General features: G+C 41.7%; 1 long non-coding RNA gene across 4 annotated transcripts in view; it reads left to right on the plus strand.

Moving 5' to 3' along the window:
- Positions 1 to 14,191, plus strand: part of LOC147571984 (uncharacterized) — a 76,387-nt gene that overhangs the window by 30,093 nt on the left and 32,103 nt on the right. For all 4 annotated transcript variants that reach the window (XR_015246610.1, XR_015246611.1, XR_015246612.1 and 1 more), the window contains exon 4: positions 4,472 to 4,625. This is a non-coding gene — a long non-coding RNA (uncharacterized LOC147571984). The remainder of the gene's footprint in view (positions 1 to 4,471; positions 4,626 to 14,191) is intronic.

The raw sequence follows: 14,191 nt of genomic DNA on the forward strand, positions 1-14,191 counted from the left end.
TGAAGTACTAAGAGTGGGGCCCTAATCCAATAGCAGTGATGTCCTTATAAGAAGAGAAAGAGACACCTTCTCGCTACTTGCATATGCACAGAAAAAAAGCCATGTGAGGACACAGTGAGAAGTTGCTGTCTGCAAGCCAGGAAGAGAGACCTAATCAGAAACCAGCCCTACTGGCATCTTGATCTTGGACCTCTAGCCTTGAGAACTGTGAGAAAAGAAATGTATGTTGTTTAAGGCACCTATTTGTGGCATTCTGTTATGGCAGACTGAGCAAACTAATATAATGACCATAATTTATAGAATGTAAAATAATGTGTTGGTGAGGATGTGGAGAAATTGGACCCCTCATATATTGCTGGTGGGATCAGAAAATGGCATAGCCACTGTGGAATACAGTATGGGGTTTCCTCAAAAAGCTAAACATATAATTACCATATGACCCAGCAATTTCACTCTTAGGTATATGTCCAAATTAATTGAAAACAAGGACTCAAACAGATACTTGTATGCCAATGTTCATTGTAACATTATTCACAAAAGCCAAAAGGTATATCAACAGATGTAGTATACCTATACAGTGGAATGTTATTCAGTCATAAAAAGAAAGAAAGTTCTTACGTGCTAAAAATGAATGAGTCTTGGAAACATTATAGGTGAAATAAGCCAAACACAAAAGGACAAATTATATGATTCCACTTACATGAGGTATCTATTTTCTTTTAATTTTTTTTTAACGTTTTATTTATTTTTGAGACAGGGAGAGACAGAGCATGAACAGGGGAGGGTCAGAGAGAGGGAGACACAGAATCTGAAACAGGCTCCAGGCTCTGAGCTGTCAGCACAGAGCCCGACGCGGGGCTCAAACTCATGGACCGCGAGACCATGACCTGAGCCGAAGTCGGCCGCTTAACTGACTGAGCCACCCAGGCGCCCCCACATGAGGTATCTAAAATAGGCGAGTTCATAGGAGCTAGCAGGGTTTGGGGAAGGGAGAGATGGGAAGCTATGTATTAATGGGAACAGAGTTTCTGTTCAGGGTGATAAAGTTTTGGAAAGAGATAGTGGTGATGGTTGCACAACATGGTGAATGTTGTTAATGACACGGAATTGTATATTTAAAAATGGTTAAAAACACAAGTTTTATGTTATGTATGTTTTACCACAAAAAAATAATAATGACTAGAGCAAGAGAGTGTGGCCTCATGGAGTCAAGGAAAAGAAAGTTTATCAAAGGAGAAAGTAGTTAATTAAGAATGTTAAAGGTGAATAAGTGAACTGATCCCCTTAGCAAGAACTGATCAATGGAAATATGGTAGTAGAAGTCAGACAGGGTGGGTTGAGGAGTAAGTAAAAAGAGGAGGAAATGTGGGTGGTTGTAGCTAAGTCCGTCAAGAAGTTTGATAAGATGAGAGAATTGAATATGTTTGATGTTGATGGGGAAGATACTGATCACAGAAGAATGAAGGGATCGTCTAAGGGCAACTTGCTTGAGGCAGAGCAGCAGAGTCCAAAGCATGGGTTCAGTGGCTGGGCTGAGACAGGAAGAGGAACTGCCCCTAAAAAGCAAAAGGAAGAGAAGGAGAGATGAGGGCGATTGGGGATTCACTTCTCTTGTGAAGTAGAAGGTGAGATCCACCAGCTGGGGGCAGCAGGGGGGGTGAGACTGAAGGAGAGAAGTTGAAAAGAGTGGAGAAGGTTTGAAGTCAGCATGTGGGAAAGGGAATGAGGAGTGAAGGTGGGTTGTCTTGCAGTGATAGGTGACTTTCTCCAGCACTGCTCAGCTACCGGAGTCAGATTTAGAGAGAGCATGGAAGGAGGGGCCTGCTCTGAGTTAGGGTTTCCCCAGATGGTACAAAATTGAAGGTGCAGGAGAGTTGAAGGCTGAAGAGGCAAAAGCCATGGGAAGTTACCAGGGGGCCCAGGGCTCTGAAGGTGGGGGAGGTGTGGCCAGCAGGGTGAGGGGTTAGGAAGTGGAGAGCATTACCGTATGCCACCCACACTTATCAGGGGAGCATTTTTGAAGTACAATTTCAATCACGTCCCTCCCTTTGAATCCACCAACTTAAGTAAAGACTGAGCTCGCATTAAAAGCCTTCCCCAGTGGGGTCCAAATGTGTCCCACTTCAGACATATTCCCAAAACCTCCCCCATCATCTTCTGTCCCTTCTGTTCCTCTTGGTAGACCTACCCAATAGTGAACCAAATTGGACTATAAGTTCTCCATTGCTTTCTTACCTCTGTCCACTGCTTATGTATTTTACTCCCTCAGGAATGTCCTCTTCCATGACATAAATCACACTCCTTTAGCAGCATTCTTATGGTACTTAATGCACATGTCTATTACAGCCCTTGCCACATTTTATTCTAACTTTTTTGTTTACATTTGTCAAGGGTATCTGCTGTACTCATCTGCCCAACATCCCTTCTACCATGGCCCCTCTCTTTTTTTGGCAACAGATCCACCGTGCAGTTAGATAATTGCCCTTTCTTCACTCATCTGGATCTGGCATGACTCCCAGTGCGGCTCCAGGACCATCAGGCTATAGTTGTGGGCACATGACCCAAACCAGGCCAATCAGCATCTTTTCTCAGGATCATGTACGTGGAAAGTGAAAAGATCTCTCTCTCTTAGGTCTACTGGCTGAGATGATGTCATCCAGAAGTTGTCTGTGGCCAGTTTCCACACCTTGACTTCTAACCACTTCCACATAAAGGAAGCCAATTGAAATGGGGGGCTGGGGGGGACGGAAACCCAGGCAGGGATCACATTATTTGACTGATGCCACCTGATGTCACCTTCTTTCCTGGAACTCACAATTGTACCAGCCATTCAAGTGCCTTTTTTGCTTAAGCCTGCATGAGCTGATTTTGTTTACTTGCTCCCAAAAGAGTCTCAATGAGTCCTCAGCTAGACATAGACTTTGAATCCCAGCACCTTGCATGAAGGGTGACCAATAATGTGAAAGAAACATTGAAATCCTAACAATCATTCCAGGCCCAATTCAATTTCATATCCATCTCTAAAAATTTTACTAAACCTTCAGACCAAATAGGATCCTTCTCAGAACTCTAACTGTGACTCCTAGTGGCCTGTTATAGACTTTCCTTCTTATTTTGGCTGTTTGCATTCTTGGCCATCTCTCCCTCCCAGATAATAAATACACTGGATGCAGGGCTTAAGTCTGTGTAGTAAGTGCTCAATAAAAGTTAACTCTTCTTCATTGCTCTCCCATGTGCACAGAGGGAAAAAGAAAGACAGTGAGACTCAGTTTCTGCTCTGAGGCACTCGCAGCACATGTTCAACAAATAATGGGAATTGCCTTGACCTGAATAGAAAATGAATAGAGAAGAAAGAAAGTAACATATATCCTTCCGGAGAAACAAAGCTCTAGACTGAGAGCAAAAGATATTTTTATCAGGAAGTGTTAGAAGAATGCAGAACAGGCTCAGAAACATTTTATAAGTAGATCAGGAACCAAATATACTGGAAATATAAAACCACTCACAAATAAAGTCAAACACGGCATTTCCACAAATATACATTAGCAACCATAGGAGTCAGTAAATCCTCTTTTCACTGTCTCCAAATTTCTTTCCAATTAAATACAAGTAAGTTAATCTGATTCCCCGTATATGTGTAACCCTAGATAAACACAATTGCTATAAAATGCCCTGCTTCAAAATACAAATCAAAGCCACACGGAGATGCCACCTCACACCAGTCAGAGTGGCTAAAATTAACAACTCAGGAAACAACACATGCTGGCGAGGATGTGGAGAAACGGGAACCCTCTTGCACTGTTGGTGGGAATGCAAACTGGTGCAGCTGCTCTGGAAAACAGTGTGGAGGTTCCTCAAAAGATTAAAAATAGAACTACCCTATGACCCAACAATAGCACTACTAGGAATTTACCCAAGGGATACAGGAGTGCTGATTCACAGGGGCACATGTACCCCAATATTTATAGCAACACTTTCAACAATAACCAAATTATGGAAAGAGCCTAAATGTCCATCAATTGATGAATGGATAAAGATGAGGTTTATATATACAATGGAATACTACTTGGCAATGAGAAAGAATGAAATCATGCCATTTGCAGCAACATGGATGGAATTGAAAGGTATTATGCTGAGTGAAATAAGTCAGTCAGAAAAGGACACATATCATGTTTTCACTCATACGTAGATCTTGAGAAACTTAGCAGAAGACCATGGGGGAAGGGAAGTGGAAAACATAGTTACAAACAGAGAGGGAGGAAGGCAAACCACAAGAGACTCATAAATACAGAGAACAAACTGAGGGTGGATGGGAGAGTGGGGGAGAGGGGAAAATGGGTGATGGGCATTGAGAGGGCACTTGTTGGGATGAGCACTGGGTGTTGTATGTAAGCCAATTTGACAATAAATTATATTTTAAAAAATTAAATAACTTAATTGATTAACTTAATTTAATGCCCTGCTTCTCCAGAGAACACTGATGAAGCTTACATTGTTCCAACTATTCCGGCTCTATCTTAAATATGGTGGCGGAACTTCATTCAACTCCGTGGCCCCCATGCACCACCACCCTGAAGCTTTCAATCTGCAGACACTCTGGGAAGGGAATATCTGTTGGATGAATGGTGAGCAACTTAAATCAAACCTTCTCCCTCAGGTGTGATCATATCCAACTTCCTCACAGTTTTCTCTTCAGCTCCTTCAGAGGTTTAAGAGTCCAGCTGGACAGCCAAATTGAAGCAGAAGTCTATGCCAGAATCTTGGAATCTTAGTCTAATCTCTGGATAGCCTTGGGAGAATCAGGCAAAAGGCATCTGACAAATATGCCCAAAGTGATTATGTCACCTCAGCAGTAAGAGCATTGTTCGGTGTCCTCAGTCACCTGAAAGCTCTCCTTGTTGCAGTTACGATCTGGAGAGACCAGCCGGCTGGCTGCTCAGCAGGGTGTCGTCACAAAGTGGCATTACCAGGGTGAAGCACCAGAGGCTCAGGGCCTCAACTTTTCTGCATTTGATCAGAAATTTGATTGGACCTATTGTTCAAGATAGGCGTATTAGTCAAGAGTTCTCCAGAGAAACGGAACCAGGAATGCCTTGTGCCATAGGATATTAGGAGGAGATTTATCCTAGGAATTGGCTCCTGTGATTATGGAGCCTGATCTGTAAGCTGGAGAGCCAGGAAAGCTGGCAATATAGTTCTGTCTGAGTCCAAAGGCCTGAGAATGGGGGCTGGGGATAGGGGGGAATGATGGTGTTGGTCCCGGGTGAGGCAGAAATCCAACAACCAGGAGCACCAATATCTGAGGGGCAGGAAAAGAGAAATGTCTCAGCTCAAGTTGAGAGAGCAAATTTATTCTTTCTCTGCCTTATTCCATTCTTATTCCTCTACACCCTCAGTGTAGACTGGAGGATCCCCACCTCATTGGCAAGGGTGACCTTCTTTACTCAGTCTACTGATTCAAATGCTAATCTCTTCCAGAGACACCCTCACAGGCACACTCAGAAATAATGTTTTACCAGCTGTCTGGGTCTCCCTTAGCCAAATCAAGTTGATAAAATTAACCATCATAGAAGGGTGACCAAACTCTGGGAAACTAAGTCACACTCCCCCAAAACAGTTCCCAATGGGTCAGAGATTCAACCAACCGGAAATTTAGTCCTTCTACCCTAGTGAAATAAATACAGAAACTTTATGCACAAAAAGGTCAGAGGATTTTTTTTTCTTTTTTAAAAAAAATTTTAAGTTTATTTATCTATTTTGAGAGAGAGAGCAAACAGGGTAGGGAGAGAGAGACAGGGGAGAGAGAATCCCAAGCAGTCTCTGCACTGTCAGCGCAGAACATGATGTGGGGCTTAAACTCACGAACCCTGAGATCAAAATCAAGAGCCTGATGCTTAACTGAGTCACCCAGGCACCCCAAGAATGTACAATTATTAAAGCACTGTAAGTTTTGAAACAGCCAAACTGAACAATTCAGGTCAGAATATACATGGAAAGACTGAATTATCTGAATTGTGCACCCTACTCCCTGTCATCACATGATTATATGATTTTGCTTTACTTTGTGCTCTGTAGACACAAGCTTGCTCTTTAGAAGAAGCTTCTTGGGCACTTTGTGAAGGAAGAGCTTAGTGCTTTGAATGGTTTGTTGGGACTCCATCATCCCTTTGGTGCATTTACTTATATTTACTGAAAAATTTACTTATATCTAAATAAAAAGAAAAATGAACACATATTAGCATTTAGTATAAAACACCAAACCTGAGTTATAAACCACATTCTACATCATGTCATATTTTTCTTTTTTTTATAGGCTCTATTGTGAAAATTTCCCACCATACACAAAAGTCAAGTATAATAATCCTCCATGGGCACCTGAGTGGCTCAGTTAAGCCTCTGATTCTTGATTTCAGCTCAGGTCATGATCTTACTTTTGTGGCTTTGAGCCCCCGCTTCAGGCTCTGCGCTGACAGCCTGCTTGAGATTCTCTCTCTCTCTCTGTCTCTGCCCCTCCCCTGCTTGTACTCTATCTCTCTCAAAATAAATAAATAACCCCCCCCAAAAAAATCCCCCATGAATCTTTCACCTAACTCCAATAAGCATCATATTTTGCCGTCTTGTTTCCTATCTCCCTCTTGGTTTGGCTAGGATATTTTAAAGTGAATCCTAGACATTAAATGTCATTTCACCCCAAAATACTTCATTATACATCTCAAAATATGACATTTTATAGTCACAGTGGCAATATCACACCTAAGGATTTTTTTTTCTTGTAAGAAAAGGGGATTAACTATTCCAACTATTACATAGTTGGAATTTTTCTTTATAATAGGCATGTTTTACTGTTACACTAAAATGCACATTTTTAAGTTATTGCAGCACATAATTCATCTGTGAGACCAAATTTTGGTTCTGTGAGGGTAGAGACCATGTTATTTTGCCTTGACCCTATACCTCTAGCACATAGCACAATGTCTAAGATGCTGTAGGTGCCAAATGAATTTCCAAATAAGCTTCTTTACTCTTGTCATTCTATTCTAATTTAAAAAGTGTTCACAGTCATATAAATTAGGGAAAGGCTGTTTAGTCAACAATCAGAGTCTTTAGACACTATAGTCCATAGTTTCCCAACTTGCAGATAGTGTCTATTAGTGGTTTGTGAAATTAGTGCAGTGAATCACAGCTGGCATTAAAAAAAAAAAAAAAAAAAAAAAAAAAAAAAGAATAGAATTCAGTAGGAAAAAAAAAACAGTACATTTAATGAGGATATTGTTTCATGAAATTTTGTTTCCGTTTTGCACATGCTGTGTGGTGATGTAAAATGTATTTCTTAACTCTGAGTTGCAGTCAAAAAGTTGGAGAGCCACTGGTCAGGTCTAATTTATACACACACCCTGCTCCCCAGCCATAACAAACCACTTTCAGTTCCCTAAAATGTCATGCCAGTTTCTGCTCTAGAGGACCTGGTACTTCTTGTTTCCTTTACCTGAAACGTACTTGCTCTCCTTGTCTACCTGTGGGCCCCTGGCTTTCTCTTCAAGATGCCGCTGAAGCCTCTCCTGTGAACCCCTGTGATCCTTCTGAGCAGATCCAGACTCCCTACCAGGTGTTTCCCCCTCCCCTTCCACCTGATTCTTCACTGCTGCTCACTAGACAGGTAGTCACCTCTTCTACTAGTGTGGGTTCCTGAGAATGGGGACTTCATGGTCCTTACCTCATATGCCAGGGCCCCACACAATGGCTGTAGCACTCAGTACATGACTGTCAAATAATTACAGGGCAAAGCCTTTATAAAGAACAAAGCAGTTCTTTATGTAATAAAATAGAATAGCATCCAAACTGGAGCATCCAAATTTTTCAGCAGAAAGTGAAAAAGCAAGATGCCATACAGTGTGGATAACATGCTGCCAGTGTGTGTGTGTGTGTGTGTGTGTGTGTGTGTGTGTGTGTGTGTGTGTTTGGTGGCAGAGAGTAGCTTTGGAAGAATACAAAGGAAACTAAGTAACAGTGGTTGCCACCTGGGGACAGGCATAGAAAGGACACTATTTCACTCTCTGCCTCTTGATTTTTGTGCTATGTGCATGGGTTACCTGTCATGAAAATTAATAAATATTCCTCCAAAATACTTTTATAAGCAGTGAATATAAGAAAGACAAGATTTAAAAAAAAAGACAAGATTCATGGCTTCCAAATATCCCACATGTAGAAAGGCATAATTATTTTTTCTTGACTGATTTAAAAAAAAAAAAAAGCCTGTATCGTCTGTGACACTTAAAGATAAACCTAGACTTTTTCTGATTTACAGCAAAAAGGAGAAGTTGCCTCTCCGTCTAACCAGGACAGCCTGGGTGTAAGGGGGAGACTGGGGTGAATGGGATTACAGTTGCCCAGAAATAAGCAAACCTCCAACCTTTATGGAAAACCACAGGTCCTTAGGAAAGCCTGACTAATGAACACTCAGCAATTGTCAAAGAAGGCAATGGTAACAAAGGAAAATCTAAGCTAATTTTGTAAGCATTTGGAGAATAGGGTTCTTCTTCCTGCATTCCTCTGATGGGGCTCTCCAAATTCTTCACCTCATTAAAATATTCCTTTATATAAGGCTAATTATGAGAATTAAAAGAGCTGCTTATTACAGACCTGGGTTTCTATGACAACAGCAAAATAAATGCCCAAGTGTCTGAAGCATTGAGAAAAATAATATACACTAATAATAGGTAACCCTGTGAATCCTTTTAATAAAACAACTAATTGAGAGCCAGCTACTCTACATGTTATAACAAGAACGACTGTGGAGATCTGCATACTTCTTAAAACCTAGCAAAACATCCTCTGTTAAAGTCACTGAAAGGATTCTGAGTCAAAATACATCCTACTTTAGGAGTATCATTGAGGTGTTCCAAGCATACCTGTTGTGGAAGAAAAGATAGTTTTCCCTTTTACATTACATTACAAACCTGTCTCTTGCATTTCCTCCTTCCCTCTCTCTCGCTTTCTGTTTTGTTGAAGTGCCTGCTGAAATCCTGGCAGGGGTGACCCTGGCCCCAGGTCAGGGCCTGCCCCAGAGCTGTGTGCAAAAGCAGCAGGGAACTTGCTCCCTCGTGCTGCATCCGGTTCCTCTCCTCAGCATGGAGGATGGACTCCACATGGGGAGCCCTGAGATGGGCCTTTTCGGATTAATGTTCTCAAACACACACTCTTTTCTGAAACAAGTTATCTTCCAGACTTATTGCAAAGCAAATGGCATGATCCTCTATATTCATTTGCTATGGCTTCCATAACAAAGTACCCCAGACCAGGTGGCTTACACAATGGATGTTTATTTGCTCACAGCTCTGCAGCCAGCAGTCCAAGATCAGGGTGTCAGTGGGCTTGGCTTCTTCTGAAGCCCCTCTCTTTGGTGTGTGGGTGGCCATCTTCTCCTACCTGTGTTTCCCCATCATCTTCCCTTTGTGTGTGCCAGTGTCCTAACCTCCTTCCCTTATAAGGACACCAGTCATATTAGATTAGGGCCCACCCTGAAAACCTCATTTTAACTTAATTACCCCTTTAAAGACCCTGTCTCCAAATACAGTTACATCCTGAGGTTCTGGGGGTTAGGATTTCAACATACGAATTTGGGGGAGCACAGCAGGATCAGTTCATACCAACTAGCATGCTCCTTTCCAAGGTCATTTTGCTGTCCTTTCCAGTAAGGTGAGCACCACCCAATATAATTGTTGTCTTTGTAAGAGGAGGGGATTAGGACACAGATACACATAGAAGGACAAATGCCATGTGAACATGAAGACAGCCATCTACAAGCCAAGGAGAGGGGCCTCAGAAGAAACCAACCCTGCTGATACCTTGATCTTGGACTTCTGGCCTCCAGAACTGTGAGAAAATAAATTTCTGTTTAAGCCCCCTGATCTGTGGTATTTTGTTACAGTAGGCCCAGCAGACTAGTGCACTTAGACCGGAAGAATTGTTGCGGCTATAGCTTATCCGACAATCTGCCACACCCTCCAAGACCTTATGTTCCTTGTGGTCTGGAATTCTGTTGTTCTTGTGCATCATTGGCATTAAATAAATATTACGTGTTATTAAGCCTGTTTTTCAAGGCAAGAGAAGAAAGAGAAGCCAGAGAAAATGATAAAGGATCAGAGAAATATGAGGGAACTAGAAGAATGTTTGTGTCACAGAAGCCAAAGAAAAAGAGAATCTTGGCAAGAGATCTTTGGAAATCTCAAGAAGGATGAGGGCTGGGAAATGGCCATCGGATTTGAAAATTGGTAACTGACACACCAAATAGTTTGCAGTGTGAGAGGGGCTGAGATGGGTAGCAGGGAAGAAATTCACCAAGGAGAATTTTACATTTTTACCATATATTTCTACTGCTTGATATGTTTTACATTAAGGATATATCTACATGTAAATTTTTTCTTAACATATAATCATTTTAATTTTTTTTTTTTTTTCGAGAGAGTGCACATGCAGGCACATGAGCTAGGGAGGGGTAGAGGGAGAGAGAGAAAGAGAGAGAGAGAGAATCTTAAGCTGACTCCACACCAAGTGTAGAGCCTGAATATTTAACTGAGCAACCCAGGTGCCCCTCTCCCATATAATTTTTAAAGAAAGAAAATGAAGTCCTCTCTGGGCCCTCTACCCCTACCTTTTGGAAGTACAGACTTCCAGGAGTTTAGTGCACATTCTTATACATTGCTGGGGAGTGCAAAATGGAAGAACCCCTTTGGAGGGCGATTTGGCAATAAAAAAGAAATCAAAATTATAAATGCAGTTAACTACACTTTAATAAACTTGTTTAAAAAACATTACAAATGCATAAATCCTTTACACACACCCATACAAAATGGCACTATGTACAAGGATATTCACTACAGCTTTATGATAGGAAGTCGGAAATAATCCAAGTGTCTTCCAATAAGGGACAGTTAAATAAACTGTGCTACAGACACACAATGGAATCTTATCCTGCTGTTAAAAAATGAGGAAGCTCTTCTTGTACTGATATGGAAAGATTTCCAAGGTAGATTAAGTGAAAAAAATAACATACAGAACAGTTGTATGCTCCTTTTATGTAAGTAAGTAGGCAAAAGAAGAATACATTTATAAGTATACAAATAATATATGTATTTTTAAATTTGCTTATATTTGCATAAATAAACACTAAAGGGATAAGAAGCAAATAGAATTGGTTACCTGGAGAGAAGGGTGTAGATAGGGACAGAGGATCATCCTAGATTATTTTCCCATTTATATACAATGTTATTAGATCCTTATAACAAATCTAAGGCAAGTATTATCCCCATTTTACAGATGAAGATTAGAAAAACTAAGTCACTTGCCTTGTTTATCAGTTTAGGCAGCTGGTAAACAAGGAGCCTGATTCCAGTCTAGCTCTGCCTGGCTCCAAAGTCCATGCTGTAACATCGTTCAAACTGTTCCCCAAATAAACACAGGCCCCTGGTCTTCAGATTTATGATCTAAAATAAATGACATCAAAGGAGGGGCGCCTGGGTGGCGCAGTCGGTTAAGCGTCCGACTTCAGCCAGGTCACGATCTCGCGGTCCGTGAGTTCGAGCCCCACGTCAGGCTCTGGGCTGATGGCTCAGAGCCTGGAGCCTGTTTCCGATTCTGTGTCTCCCTCTCTCTCTGCCCCTCCCCCGTTCATGCTCTGTCTCTCTCTGTCCCAAAAATAAATAAACGTTGAAAATGACATCAAAGGCAGAATAATCAAAAGTAATAGCCAAACATATTTTAACATGTTTATGCAAATACAAGGGGCTAGAGATTGGGAGATGTTTTTTTATTAGAGGGGCTGGTTTTACTGGTGGTTTGTGTTTGTTTATTTGTTCCTTTGTTGGCTTCCTGGCTTTTTAGATGTCTGGTTTGGAAGCAATAAGTGGAGGAGGGGATGGAAAGATGATCTACTTTATGTGGTATATACGGTTCCCTTAGGCAAATAATTTTTTTGAAGCTTTTGAAGTTTTGCATTTGTGCTGTTTAGCTCCTGTACATGTGGTCCAAGAAAGCCTGGAGATAAAGGAAGGGAAATAAAAGGTGAAGAAAAGTCCCTTCCTGGTTAAGACTTCTGCTATCACTGCTACAAGTCTTCTGGGTAGAAAGGACTTACTGTCTGAGCATAAATGGAAAAGTCTGGAGTTCATCCAACGACAAGAAGGTTTTGGCTCCCAGTTAAGTTATACTGAGTGTTCTAGATCTTTTCTTAACTAATTGTGTCCTTTTTTCCATGTCATAAGGAAATCTCTCTTAGGCCAGAATCCTTTTCTAAATGGAAATATCCAAGCCTTGAATGAAGTAGCTCTTACTCTGAGTAGTTCACATCCTGAAGTCCATTGGTTACATATTCATGGTTGTTATTTATGTGTAAGACCTGAGTGGTCCTTCAGGGGGGTTCTAATTAGAACTCTCTGAATGGCAAGGATTTTTTTTCAAGTTTAGTGAAAAAGAGGGGAACCTTCAGAACCCATAGTAGAAAGTGGAGGGTTCTCCATGTCTCAGTTCTCTGATAAAGATGGAATAATAGAATAGTCGCTTCTTCCTGAGGTGACTCCTGTCCCCACTGCAGTGACTTACAATGCAAGGACCGCACAAAATTGTTGCCCTAGTTCCAAACTACCTTATGAATACTTTGCCTTTGTCTTGCAGCAAAGCTGACATCCGGGCTTGGCCCACAGGCCTTTGGTACTCCCAGCATGACTAGACCACATCTTGTGGTGCTTTTGTTCTGGAGACCAGCCTCTCCTTGGCTCATGACAACTAATAGAAGATGAAGCAATCTTAGCTATGACACTGCTAAAGTCAATGTAGGGTAAAACTTTCCTTCTTTGTGGTCTTAAGGGGAAATAAGAACCACTGTGATCTGCAACACTTGAAAGAGACTTAGCACTCCCTTGGTAATGGATTAAGTATGACACCCAGATGCACCCCCCCCCCCCAATCCACTGTCAGCATCAAAGCAAACATCTGAATGTGTTGGCTGGTGAAATGGTTTATTGGCTAGGCAGTATCTCACTGTTTTCATTCAGGGACCCTCAGTTCATTAATTTCACTACTTACTCATTCATTGCTCATTTTCTCATTCATTCGTATGTATTGAGCCAGACGTCGTATTAAGCACTGCGCTTGCAACAGAACAAGACAGAGAAGCAATCCCTGACCTCAAGGAGGTTATGGTCCAGCTGTAGTTCTCTCCCTCACCACTCCCAAACTTCAAACTGCTCCCTCTCACCTGATCTTCAGGCTTCAGAGCCAGAGCTCTGTCTCTCGATCTGCACGAGTGCCAGTTGTCACTGGAGAGCCCTTAGCCTATCAGCTTCCAGCTGAAGGAAGTAGTGAAGTCTAAAAATAATCACCATTATATAGTTTGAAATACCTTTCTTATTTGGAAAACAACTCATTTGAGCCTCACCACATATTTGAGCTGGGTGGAAATTTCTTTCTTTCTTTCTTTCTTTCTTTCTTTCTTTCTTTCTTTCTTTCCTTCCTTCCTTCCTTCCTTCCTTCCTTCCTTCCTTCCTCCTTCCTTCCTTCCTTCCTTCCTTCCTTCCTTCCTTCCTTCCTTCCTTCCTTCCTTCCTTCCTTTAAATAACAGCCTTATTGAGACATAATTCACATACCATACAACTTAACATTTCAAGTATGCAATTCAGTGGCTTTTATTTTTGTAATGTTTATGTATTTTTGAGAGAGAGAGAACAAGCCGGGGAGGGGCAGAGAGAGAGGGAGAAGCAGGCTCTGTGCTGAAAGCAGAAACCCCTATGCAGGGCTCAAATCTGAATTGTGAGATTATGACCTGAGCCCAAGTTGGACACTTTAACCAACTGAGCCACCCAGGCACCTCATCATTAGCCATTTTAAAGTGTACATTTAGTACACTTTAAAGTCAGTAACATTTAGGGGTGCCTGGGTGGCTCAGTCGGTTAAGCGTCTGACTTCAGCTCAGGTCATGATCTCACAGTCTATGAGTTCGAGCCCCGCGTCGGGCTCTGTGCTGATAGCTCAGAGCCTGGAGCCTGCTTCAGATTCTGTGTCTCCCTCTCTCTCTGCCCCTTCCCTGCTCATGCTCTGTCTCTCTGTCTCAAAAATAAATAAAAACATTAAAAAAAAATAATAAAGTCAGTAACATTTAGGGTTTTCACAGTATTGTATAAACAACACCTCTCTGTAG

The sequence above is a fragment of the Puma concolor genome, chromosome F2 (assembly GCF_028749965.1).
Source record: "Puma concolor isolate L17-30 chromosome F2, mPumCon1.1.hap2, whole genome shotgun sequence".
Taxonomy (NCBI): domain Eukaryota; kingdom Metazoa; phylum Chordata; class Mammalia; order Carnivora; family Felidae; genus Puma; species Puma concolor.